Below are 12598 nucleotides of genomic sequence, written 5' to 3'. Positions count from 1 at the left end.
GCTAGCAGTATATTCGAACCTGGTCCCGAGGGCCCACCTCCTGCAGAATCTTAGGACATTTGGTGAAAGGTTCTTGCAGCTGGGGGGGGGGGGGGGGGCATCCTCTTACGCTTGGACATGATTGAGATGGAGTAGACTCTGCCTGAGGAGGTGAAGAAGCCAGAGTCAAGATAGTCAGAGAGTGTCTACATCTGAAAAACCCATTTCGTGGAGCTCCTCAGGACTGAAGGCAACTTGAGAGTTGTGCTCTAATCCCTATGCCTCTGCAGGCTTGGGCTGCTGTTTCTTATGCCAAGCTTCAGCAGTCCAATGTTTTGAGTTGATCCGGACACCTCCTGCGTCAGTTGCCCCGGTGGTGGGCCTGCGTCGATCCACTGTCTGCCCAGTCCTGTGTCAAGGTGCATGGCTTCGAAGGGGCATGCTTCGATGCGTTGTGCTCCGGCTCGATGTGTCGAGCGTCCAGGTGTCTGTCCCGATATATGCATCGGCTGCTTGGGCTTCGGCATATGGGTCGATGGAAGCGTTGATTTTGTTTGAAGGGTTGCATTGTGGTCGGTGTGCTTCGTTGCTTGCGCTGGCTTAGATGCTTTTGTGCTGTTTGCGTTGGATGGACGACATTCCTGGGCCAGGGCTCTCGATGCATCGCCTGACGCTTTGCTCCACGGTCCTGGAGTGGGGAGAGCACTATGATGGCAAGCACCGTCTGGCTCTTGGTGGCCCTTTTACCTTGCAGTCCCAGAGAGGAGGCCCTTCTGCGTTTCTCATGGTGGTCCAACTTCTGCCCAGGAGAAGTTTGTGATAAGCAATGCTCCAACAGTGGGGCACAGGAGCTGTGCGATTTTTTGGTTGCACAGTCTCTGGGCCCAGGGCAACATATGAACACAGTCGTGGCATGCTGAGTGGTCGTGTTTGGGCCTCAGACATAATAGTTCTGTCCATTGGTGATGGCCATCACCTTGCCACACTGGCAGTTCTTAAAGCCAGGCGGTGTGGGGGCCATGTTAGCATTGAAAAGTGAAGTTGTGTTCCTCTAATGAAGAAAAAACTCCAAGGCTATATGTCTGGACCACCTCTGTCTCTGGTTACCCCAGCAGTGTTGTCCTCAGATAAAATATCCATTGCCTGCGAATCCTTTTGCTAATGACTTGATGAACTAGGACAGCCTGCTCCTCTCGGACTCTCCTTTCTTCTTTGGCAATAATTGTTTCTCTCTTCCCTCTCCTTTGCTCTAAAGTTTCTGCCTCTTTAATTCTTTTCCTCACTCGCAAATGTAAACTATATAAAAAAATCCCAAACATATATACATATTTCATGATTTCACCTATACACAGTAACACAGACTAAAATGGCCACCAGAAATGTGACTTAAAATTTTTTCCTACCCTGATCCCAGCATTAAATTTCCCACATTAAAAAACATCCACCAAAATATCTATTCCTGCTAATGTGGCTCTCTGCATTACCCTGTAATAGATAATAACTTAGTTTACATGTGGATTTTCGGCGCTAAAACTCATATTACATGCCAGAGTAAGGTTTGTGCTGAAAAGCTCGTGAGAAAACCAGAGTAAAAACCCACAGTAGGCTCAGTGCGGCTTATTAGAGCAGCCCCTATGAAGGTGAGCAAAGTGGTAAGTGGGTGAGGGGATGGGTATTTCATGTGGACTGATTTTGCACAATACTAGATCAGTTAACTTAGTGATAACATATGCTAACTCTGCTTTATTTAATGTTCACATTAGTACACTATTCATCAACTACATGCCAATGAATTTTTGTATTTGCAATAGATTTTCTTTGTTAAAATAAAACTCAGCTTTTTTTTTTGACGAGCCCAAAAAAGCAGAATATAAATCTAAATAAATATAAAGTACTGTATTGTATTTGAAAGCAGTGACTTTCCTCAGTTTGACAATATTATTTTCTAATAAGACAGCTCCTTATAAAACAAATTATAAACCAGCAAATAAAACTGTTTTCCATGCAAGGTACAAATGTAACCAAATGCATCAGATAGTGAAAATCACCACGCAGAAAGATTACTCTCTTATTAGCAATCTCAGAAAACAAAGGACCCAATTCAAACTGCATGCTTGAGCACATTTAAAGGATGCTATTCAACCTTCTCTAAAATAAAATCTTGATGTGTGGCAGAGAGCATGACGAGTTAGGCCCTTTTATGCAGCATGACTGGCTCCCACATGCTTACAAATATGTAACAGTATTTTGTCTGCTGCTACAAAAGGGGAGAAGTATAAAATGAACCTCAGACCACATCATCTTCCCAGTAACATAAATCTTAATATTAGCTTGCATTCAAGAAACAAGTTATAGCAACATTACTGCTAGCTATGGGACCAGAATGTAATGTGTAGGGGGACAGACTTGCAGAAACTAAGAATTAAGGTATAAAGGTTATTTATAGTATTAACAATTATATTAAACCCATCAAAATCAGAATTCCTCTGGCTCAGCTAAGGTCACCTCCTACAATCCCTTCCCTCACTAGCAGATACAAACCGACTCCTTAGGAAGGTATCATAGAGGTTCGACTTGACCAAAATCTCCCGATGGAATGTCTAACAATTTTGTTACTGTGATCCATGCACTAACCACAAGCAGAACCGATTACTGCAATTCCCTATACAATGACACCTGACAATATAATTCAAAGCACCTCCAGCTCCTCCAAAATACTGCCACAAGGATTTTGGTAGATGCAAAAAACAATTGATCATATTAAGTCTATTCTATATAACTTCACTGGCTCCCAGCAGAAAGCAGGATGAAGTTTAAACTCTATGCCTTGTCTTGAAATGCTTGAATGGTCAGGCTTCGGAATGCCTCTCTCCCAACTTCTCTCCCCTTATATGCCCTTCAAGGGATGTCCGGTCCTCCCAAATGGCTCTTCTTTCCTCTCCTTCACTGACCATCACCAGACTGCACTACCAGCTGCTACGCACCAAAAATCTGGAACAACTAACAACTCCCTGTGCTTGCAGCTACGCTTTTTTAAGTTTAGAAAAAAAAGAAGCAAAGGCATGGCTTTTCATCCAGGCCTTCTCCTAAGACACACTTCTTCTGCCCAGGTACCCGAACTCGCGAGGAGGGACTGTGTTATACTCAAGGAGGACTCAACCGGGTCTTAAACTACTGACAAATGAGTTCCCATGCTGGATCCCCCAATGATCCTCTAACTACACATTACAATTAATTAGAAACATAGAAATGACGGCAGAAGAAGACCAATCGGCCCATCCAGTCTGCCCAGAAAGCTTCACACTTCTTTTTTCTCATACTTATCTGTTTCTCTTGGCTCTTAGTAACCTTTGGTTCTATTTCCCTTCCACTCCCACCATTAATGTAGAGAGCAGTGATGGAGCTGCATCCGAGTGAAATATCAAGCTTGATTAGTTAGGGGTAGTAACCGCCGCAATAAGCAAGCTACACCCATGTTTATTTGTTTACGAAGACTAAATAATTCAGACTATGTTATTCAGCCCTTATTGGTTGTTTTTCTTCTCCCCTGCCGTTGAAGCAGAAAGCTATGCTGGATATGCGTGAAGTATCCGTTTTTCTTCTCCCCTGCTGTTGAAGCAGAGAGCTATGCTGGATAGGGATGTGAATCGTGTCCTCGATCGTCTTAACGATCGATTTCGGCTGGGAGGGGGAGGGAATCGTATTGTTGCCGTTTGGGGGGGTAAAATATCGTGAAAAATCGTTAAAAATCGTTAAAAATCGAAAAATCGAAAAACCGGCACATTAAAACCCCCTAAAACCCACCCCCGACCCTTTAAATTAAATCCCCCACCCAAATGGCGCCGGCCATACGCGTATGGCCGGCGCCATTTTCCGTACGGAAAATGGCGCCGGCAGGAGATCGACTGCAGGAGGTCGTTCAGCGAGGCGCCGGAACCCTCGCTGAACGACCTCCTGCAGTCGATCTCCTGCCGGCGCCATTTTCCGTACGAAAACGATTCGCGGCGGGAAATCGCTCCCTGACCCCCGCTGGACCTCCAGGAACTTTTGGCCAGCTTGTGGGGGGCCTCCTGACCTCCACGAGACTTGCCAAAAGTCCAGCGGGGGTCCGGAAGGACCTCCTGCGGTCCAATCTTTTTCGTCTATGGCCGCCGCCATTTTTCGGCGCCATTTTGGAAAATCAGCGAGGGTTCCGGCGCCTCGCTGAACGACCTCCTGCAGTCGATCTCCTGCCGGCGCCATTTTCCGTACGAAAACAATTCGCAGCGGGAAATCGCTCCCTGACCCCCGCTGGACCTCCAGGAACTTTTGGCCAGCTTGTGGGGGGCCTCCTGACCCCCACGAGACTTGCCAAAAGTCCAGCGGGGGTCCGGAAGGACCTCCTGCGGTCCAATCTTTTTCGTCTATGGCCGCCGCCATTTTTCGGCGCCATTTTGGAAAATGGCGCCGGCTGAAGACGACAAGATTCAGGAGCAGGAGCCCGTTCCGGACCGCTGCCGTTCCGGACCGCCGCTGGACCCGCAGGTTATTTAAGTTATTGGGGGGGGGTTCGGGAGGGTGGGGGATTTAATTTAAAGGGTCGGGGGTGGGTTTTAGGGGGTTTTAGTGTGCCGGCTCACGATTCTAACGATTTATAACGATAAATCGTTAGAATCTGTATTGTATTGTGTTCCATAACGGTTTAAGACGATATTAAAATTATCGGACGATAATTTTAATCGTCCTAAAACGATTCACATCCCTAATGCTGGATATGCGTGAAGTATCAGTTTTTCTTCTCTCCTGCCGTTGAAGCAGAGAGCTATGCTGGATATGCATTGAAAGTTAAGTATGCATTGAAAGCCACATTAACTATCAACAAATATTGAATAAGCCTAATAATTGGTAATACCTATAGCCTTTGAACTCTCCGTTAATTTTACATACTCTTACCCACCCCTGGGGGTTTTGTTTTTTTTTTTTTTTTTAATTTGGAGATGGCAGCCCTCCATCCTTCCGCTCCGTGAAGGTGGAACACCAACCACTGGCATCCCGCTCCGTGAATGCCTCTGTGGCTACTGCCGCTCCGTGCAGTGTTTTGCTGCCTCCTCTTTATACACGTCCTCTAGACCTGATGGACCTTATCTGTTACTCTTGGCTCTTAGTAACCTTTTGATTCTATTTCCCTTCTACCCCCACCATTAATGTAGAGAGCAGTGTTGGAACTGCCTCTAAGTGAAATATCTAGCTTAATTAGTTAGGGGTAGTAACCGCCGCAATAAGCAAGCTATACCCATGTTTATTTGTTTACCAAGACTAAATAATTCAGACCTTGTTGTTTTTTTCCTGTATATAGATCTACTTTTCTTCATTCCCCCTGCCGTTGAAGCAGAGAGTTATGCTGGATATGCATTGAACGTGAAGTACCAGGCTTATTTGGTTTGGGGTAGTAACCGCCGTAACAAGCAAGCTACTCCCCGCTTTTTTTGTGAATGCAAATCTTTTTCCACATTTCCTCTTGCCGTTGAAGCTTAGAGCAATGTTGGAGTCGCATTAACCGTGTGTATGTTTATTGAATAAGGGTGTTATCTCTAGGCAGTAGCCATCATTCCCGTGAGACACCCACTCTTCATTCACGTCCTCTAGACTTTATGGATCCACAGTGTTTATCCCACACCCCTTTGAAGTCCTTCACAGATCTGGTCTTCACCACTTCTTCCGGAAGGGCATTCCAGGCATCCACCACCCTCTCCGTGAAGAAATACTTCCTTACATTGGTTCTGAGTCTTCCTCCCTGGAGCTTCAAATCATGACCCCTGGTTCTGCTGATTTTTTTCCGACGGAAAAGGTTTGTTGCTGTCTTTGGATCATTAAAACCTTTCAAGTATCTGAAAGTCTGTATCATGTCACCTCTGCTCCTCCTTTCCTCCAGGGTGTACATATTTAGATTCCTCAATCTCTCCTCATAAGTCATTCGATGAAGACCATTCACCCTTTTGGTCGCCCTTCTCTGGACCGCCTCCATCTTGTCTCTGTCTCTTCGGAGATACGGTCTCCAGAACTGAACACAGTACTCCAGGTGAGGCCTCACCAAGGACCTGTACAAGGGGATAATCACTTCCCTTTTCTTACTCGATATTCCTCTCTCTATGCAGCCCAGCATTCTTCTGGCTTTAGCTATCGCCTTGTCACATTGTTTCGCCGACTTCAGATCATTAGACACTATCACCCCAAGGTCTCTCTCCTGCTCCATGCACATCAGCCTTTCTCCCCCCATCGAATACAGTTCATTTGGATTTCCACTTCCTATATGCAATACACTGCACTTTTTGGCTCTGTTGATTTAAATCTACTATAATCCACCTTGAAACAAAATTTGGAAGAAGTCCATAACTAAATACGTTTACAGCAAAAAAACAACACCAAAAACAAAACACATGGCCACATGAAATGTTTTCTATGATATTTTCCTCAAAAACGTATTTATTAAAAAGGAAGGTGAAAGCGAGAAAGGCTTTTACCTAACAATTCTTCATTCCTTATTAATGAACATCCCTTCAGTGCGAAACAAGAGACGACAGGCAGGCTATCTGAGAGAACTCCAGGGAATTCCTACTTTATCTCAAAGTCAGGCAGGGCAAATTCAAATTATATCCTAAAACTATGTTAAGAATTCTCACTTCACTTCTAAAACAAATTGTGATGCCTCATTCTTATGGTTTGTCAAATTGTGTCACTGCAAAAAGGCAATACCGAGAAAACTATATATATCTTATCAAGTACTTGTTCAAAATGTCCTCCACAGCTTACCTCACTCGCCGTGTACTCCAGGTCGATTCCCCTCCCTCTCACAAGAGCTGATACAGTACAGCGCACTCCAACGAAGCAAGCTGTTAGCCGGCATTTGGACGCGCATTTTGGACGCACTAGCTTTACCCCTTATTCAGTAAGGGGTAATAGCGCGTCCAAAATGCATGTCCAACCCCCCCCGAACCTAATAGAACCTGCAACATGCAAATGCATGTTGATGGTCCTATTAGGTATTCCCGTGCGATTCAGAAAGCAAAATGTGCAACCAAACCGCACATTTTGCTTTCAGAAATTGCTTTCAGAAATTAGCGCCTACCCAAAGGTAGGCGCTAATTTCTCTGGGCACCAACTTAATATCATGGCGATATTAAGTTGGAGGTCCCGAAAGTTTAAAAAAGTTAAAAAAAAAATTTAAAAAAAAAAAAAATTTTAAATGGGCCCGCGGCTGGCGGGTCGAAAACCGGACACTCAATTTTGCCGGTGTCCTGTTTCCGAACCCATGGCTGTCAGTGGGTTCGAGAACCGACGCCGGCAAAATTGAGCGTCGGCTGTCAAACTCGCTGACAGCTGCCGCTTCCATCAAAAAAGAGGCGCTAGGGATGCGGTAGTGTCCCTAGCGCCTCTTTTTACCGCCGGGCCTAATTTAAATAAATTAAAATACTGTATCGCGCTCGCCCGCTCTCCCGCAATTTTACTGTATCAGCCTGACAGTCTTTTCTGCCTTCTACCCCTCCCCATCTCATTCCAGATACAGATCTTTCTCTCTTCCCTTCCTCCTGCATACAGATCCTTACTTCCTCTTCTAGTTCCTCCCCCCCCCCCACCCCTAACACCACAGCACTCTTCCTGTCAACAATGGCCTGACAAATCTTTCCCTGCTACCCTCCCCCTTCTTTTGCCCCTATATAGGCCTCTCACGCCTCCCTGCAAACTTACTGATGCATACCATGGCCCCAACTGGGGCTGAAGACAGCGCATTTTACCCCCTGCAAATCTGCCCATGAGCTATGAAAATCCACTTGCAGCTGGCAGAGGATTCTCAAACCTATGCCTTTTTTTTTATAAAAGTAGATAGAATAATGATAAAAATTCAGACCGAAGTGATACCAAAAAATCAGCAATCACTTCAATATACTGTACATATACATACATAAGACATGATATGGTGCACAGACGAAAGGAAAGAAGCACGGTAAACCCGCCCACCACTGACGGCATCCAATCAGGCCTTCAAAGCCCTTTAAAGGGCCCGACGGCGCCAAATTCACCCTTTTCTCTGCCGGCCCTCCTCCCTGCGCGATCGGCGCTCGACCCATCGGGGTCAGGAGAGGCAGAGGAGCCCTCCCCCCTCACAGGCCTCGGAGCCCCGATACAGCACCGGCACAGACGAAAGGAAAGAAGCGCAGTAAGCCCGCCCACCACCATCGACGGCATCCAATCAGGCCTTCACAGCCCTTTAAAGGGCCTGACGGTCCAAACCTCAGTCCCCCAAACTGAGCTATACCTATCTAGATATCAGCTGCCTCTTATCCCTCCCAAGCTCAACGGACTCCTCGAAAGTCTGTTCATTTACTTTACCCAAGGCGATATCATAAGCATAGACGCAAGGAAAAACATCTTTTGAAATAAAACAGCCCACCAGCTCTGGTACAGTGCCTCACCCCAAACATCTCCGAGTGCGCGCCTCAAGAAGCACGATGCAAACTTACCCTATCCCCATCATATATCATCGCCACCTCTATCGCTTAAAACCACCACAACAACTCTCGAGCCGACCTTCCAGGTCGCTCATCCCAATCATGGCCTCCCCCCTTACGCAACTATTAGGACTCACGATCTTCTCTCTAACTCTCTTCAAAGCACAGTCACTTACAAAGAAAACACACATCCTCAATGACTATCTCTTGGATTCAAAACCAGACATCTGTGCCATCACAGAAACCTGGCTCAGAAACTCAGACACCGCCCTGATAAATCAACTACCTACACACATCTACGACATCTTTTCAATCCCCAGACAAAAAAAAAAAAAAAAAAGAGGTGGCCTTCTTTTAGCAGCCAAAAAAAGAACTCAAGCTCACCACCCAACCAGTCAAGACCTCCAAACTCGAACTAGGTCTTTTCAAATCTAATCAGCTTCAAATTCTACTAGTATATGCCCCACCAGGGCTACTAGACACCGATGCCTCCCCCCTCATAGAAGCCATTGTGAAACACATAAATACAGACCTCCCCAGCTATGATCCTGGGGGACTTCAACCTCCATGTCAACGCTGCTTCATCCTCCCCCAACTGTGAGGCCTTCCTCACAACCCTCAGGGCCATGGGCTTTGAACAAATCATCGACAAACCCACACACAAAGCGGGTCATACGCTGGACCTCATCTTCATAAACGCCATCATATCATACTCTTTCACCCCGACCTGCATCCCAGTCCCATGGTCGGACCACCCACTTATATCCACTACACTCACGACCGAAGAACGCCCTGACTCCTCACAACACCATTCTACCATCTACTTCAGGAAGACATGCACGTCCGATGTGCTCAGCAAACACCTCTCTAAAGAACTTACTAACCTGGATGTAACCAACCCTAACTCAGCCATACAAACCTGACACAACATCACAGAAGCAATAGCCAATTAACTATGCCCCCAGCAGTCAAAACAATCTACCCGGCTCCCCAGAACTTAAGAAATTGAAGCAAGACCTCAGACACAAGGAATGCAAATGGCGCAAGGCCCCCAGTTCCACCACACTGTCACACTATAAATGCATCCTTCACTGTTACAGGAGCTCCATCCTACGGACAAAAAGAGACTTCTACGTCAGCAGGATTCATGACCTCCAATTTAATGCCAGGGCTCTGTTCTCCTATGTTTCCCAACTCACAAAAACCATCACACCGGCCATTCCAGATGAACATGCACAAATCAAGGCCAACAAACTTGCACTTTTCTTTCAGAAAAAAAATTTCAAACGCACTAGCACTCCTTCCCCCCAACACAACTCCACTCCCGCTAACTTCCACTACCCCTACCCACGCTGGAGCCAACCTGGATACTTTCGAACCCACATCCTCCTTGGAGATTGAATCCCTCCTAAAGAGACTGAAACCATTCAGCCACCCATCTGACCACATACCTACAACACTTCTGCTACTAATCCCAGATGCCATTTCCAGACCGTTAGCAGACATCATAAATTGCTCCTTATCACAAGGAATCTACCCAGACTCGCTAAAAACTGCCTCCCTCAAACCCCTGCTGAAGAAACCCAACCTAGACACAAAAGAACTCTCCAATTTCCGCCCTATATCTAACCTTCCTTTTATTGCTAAACTCACCGAGAAACTGGTCAACAACTCTCAGACTACCTGGAAGAACACAAAATTCTCTACCCATCTCAATACGGCTTCCGCAAATCATTTAGCACAGAAACCCTCCTTATTTCCCTCACGGATCACATCATCATGGGCCTAGACAAAGGTCACTCATTCCTTCTAGTTCTTCTTGACATCTCGGCCGCGTTCGATATGGTGAACCACCCCACCCTGTTAAACCGCCTCTCAGACATTGGCTTATCAGGATCGGTCCACAGATGGTTTGATTCCTTCCTCAGCAACAGAAGCTTCAAAGTTAAAATCAATAACAAAGAATTACCCAGCATCAAATCATCATTAGGGGTACCCCAAGGATCCTCCCTGTCCCCCACCCTTTTCAATATTTATCTCCTCCCCCTCTGCCAGTTGCTAACAAACCTAAAATTAATACACTATCTTTACGTGGATGATGTACAGATTCTGATCCCCATAACAGAATCCCTCTCAAAAACACTCATATTCTGGGAAAACTGCCTCCAATCCATCAACCTTCTTCTCACCAGTCTGAACTTGGTCCTTAACGCTGCCAAGACAGAACTCCTTCTCATCTCCTCCAACCACACTGCTCCCCCTCTACAGTCACCTCACACTACTCAGATCACGCAAGTAAGAGACCTTGGAGTAATCCTCGACAACCGCCTGAACTTAAAGAAATCCATTAACACCACAACCAAGGGACTGCTTTTTCAAACTTCAAGTTCTAAAAAAGCTCAAACCCCTCCTTCATTTCCATGATTTTAGGACAGTCCTCCAAACCATGCTCTTTGCCAAGATAGACTACTGTAACACCCTCCTCTCCTTGGTCTTCCCATCTCTACCACAAAACCACTAAAGATGCTCCATAACGCAGCAGCCAGATTCTTGACTAATACCAACCGCGGAGACCACATCACTCCTGTCCTCCGGAACCTGCATTGGCTGCCAATAAACTACAGAATCTTACACAAGTCCCTCACCATAATCCACAAATCCATCCACAATCAGCTTCACCTTCAGATCCCATTCAGACTCCACACCTCCACTAGACCCATCAGAGAAGCGTACAAAGGAACCCTACACGTTCCCCCCACCAAAGCCACACAGCCACTAAAGAACAGGCATTCTCGATAGCGGGACCTGCCATTTGGAATACCATGCCCCCGGACCTCAGACTGCAACCCTGCCTGCAAACATTTTGGAAAAAACTCAAGAGTTGGCTATTCCTCCAAGACTTCCCTTAAACTTTCCGAACAATGGAATTGAAAAAAAATTGAAAGAAAAGCTATTTAAGAGACCCTTAAACATTCTGAACTATGGAATTCTACATTTAACCATACCTCGCTACTTAGGTAGCTAAACACCGCCCATCCACAGTTGCTAAGTTTTTCTCTCTCTTCCTCTTTCCTTGGTTCCTGCTACTTCTGATTCCAAGTTCACACAACACCTTGTTAAATGTAACTTTTTGCATTTTGTCAAATGGTTTGTTATTGTTAACCCCCATGTTCCTTGTAAACCGACATGATATGATCCGTATCATGAATGGCGGTATAGAAAAGAGTTAAACAAATAAATAAATAAATTTTGTTCCACTCTGTGCTTACCATTAAAAGCAGAGTACACAGGCCTTTGGTTATTAAAATAACTGCAGTTTTAAAGAACTAGCATCACTTGGGCATTAATCAAGTGCCTTTATAAAGTAAAATCAATTTTAGCTATGCAAGTAAATAAAAATTATTTTGTATTTTTCAAGATTTACATGCCAGTGATAGAGAATTTAACTAAAATGGAGAAGCCTTTTTAGTACTAACACCATTGATGGCTTACATTATGCTTCAGTAAAAGCCCACTGAAAAATCACTATTGTACATTTTTATTACTGTACGGTAGGATGTCATCATGACTCACGTTTAAGATGTCCAGCAGGAAAAATATGACCCAGAAAAGCTGGTAGCAGCAGAGGAATCCCCTCAAACGAGGAAGCAGGTGCACAGAAGGGTAAGTGTGAAGTCCCTGCATCAGGTTGCGTGCATCGTTTTGAATCAGAGTCCACCAGAATTAGTCAAGCAAAGAACTAAAAATAAGGAGAAAGTACATAAAAAGGGGGTCAAATTTAGACAGTAGCTTAAGTATGCCTCAGACAGCAGAGTTACACAGTATGTCAGATGCAGGCAGGATAGGAGAGGTGGCTTGTTACGGCGGTTACTTGTTACAGCGGTTACTACCCCAAACCAAATATGCCTGATACTTCACTTTCAATGCATATACAGCATAGCTCTCTGCTTCAATGACAGGGGAGAAGAATAACTGATACTTCACACATCCAGCAGAGCTCTCTGCTACAACGGCAAAGGAGAAGAAAAAGGGTTCGCACTCAAAATGCGGGGAGTAGCTGGCTTGTTACGGCAGTTACTACCCCAAACCAAATGTGCCTGATACTTCACTTTCCATGCATATCCAGCATGGTT

The 12598-nt window shown here is 45.4% G+C and overlaps 1 protein-coding gene across 1 annotated transcript in view; it reads right to left on the bottom strand.

The window, feature by feature from the left end:
• CLIP1 (CAP-Gly domain containing linker protein 1) overlaps positions 1-12598 on the bottom strand; it is a 162090-nt gene that overhangs the window by 125645 nt on the left and 23847 nt on the right. Inside the window, 1 exon segment of the mRNA XM_029571802.1 lies at positions 12039-12204. The gene's annotated coding sequence lies outside the window, so the exon portion shown is untranslated.

This window comes from Rhinatrema bivittatum, chromosome 11, assembly GCF_901001135.1.
Source record: "Rhinatrema bivittatum chromosome 11, aRhiBiv1.1, whole genome shotgun sequence".
Lineage (NCBI taxonomy): Eukaryota > Metazoa > Chordata > Amphibia > Gymnophiona > Rhinatrematidae > Rhinatrema > Rhinatrema bivittatum.
This window is presented reverse-complemented; position numbering and strand designations above follow the sequence as displayed.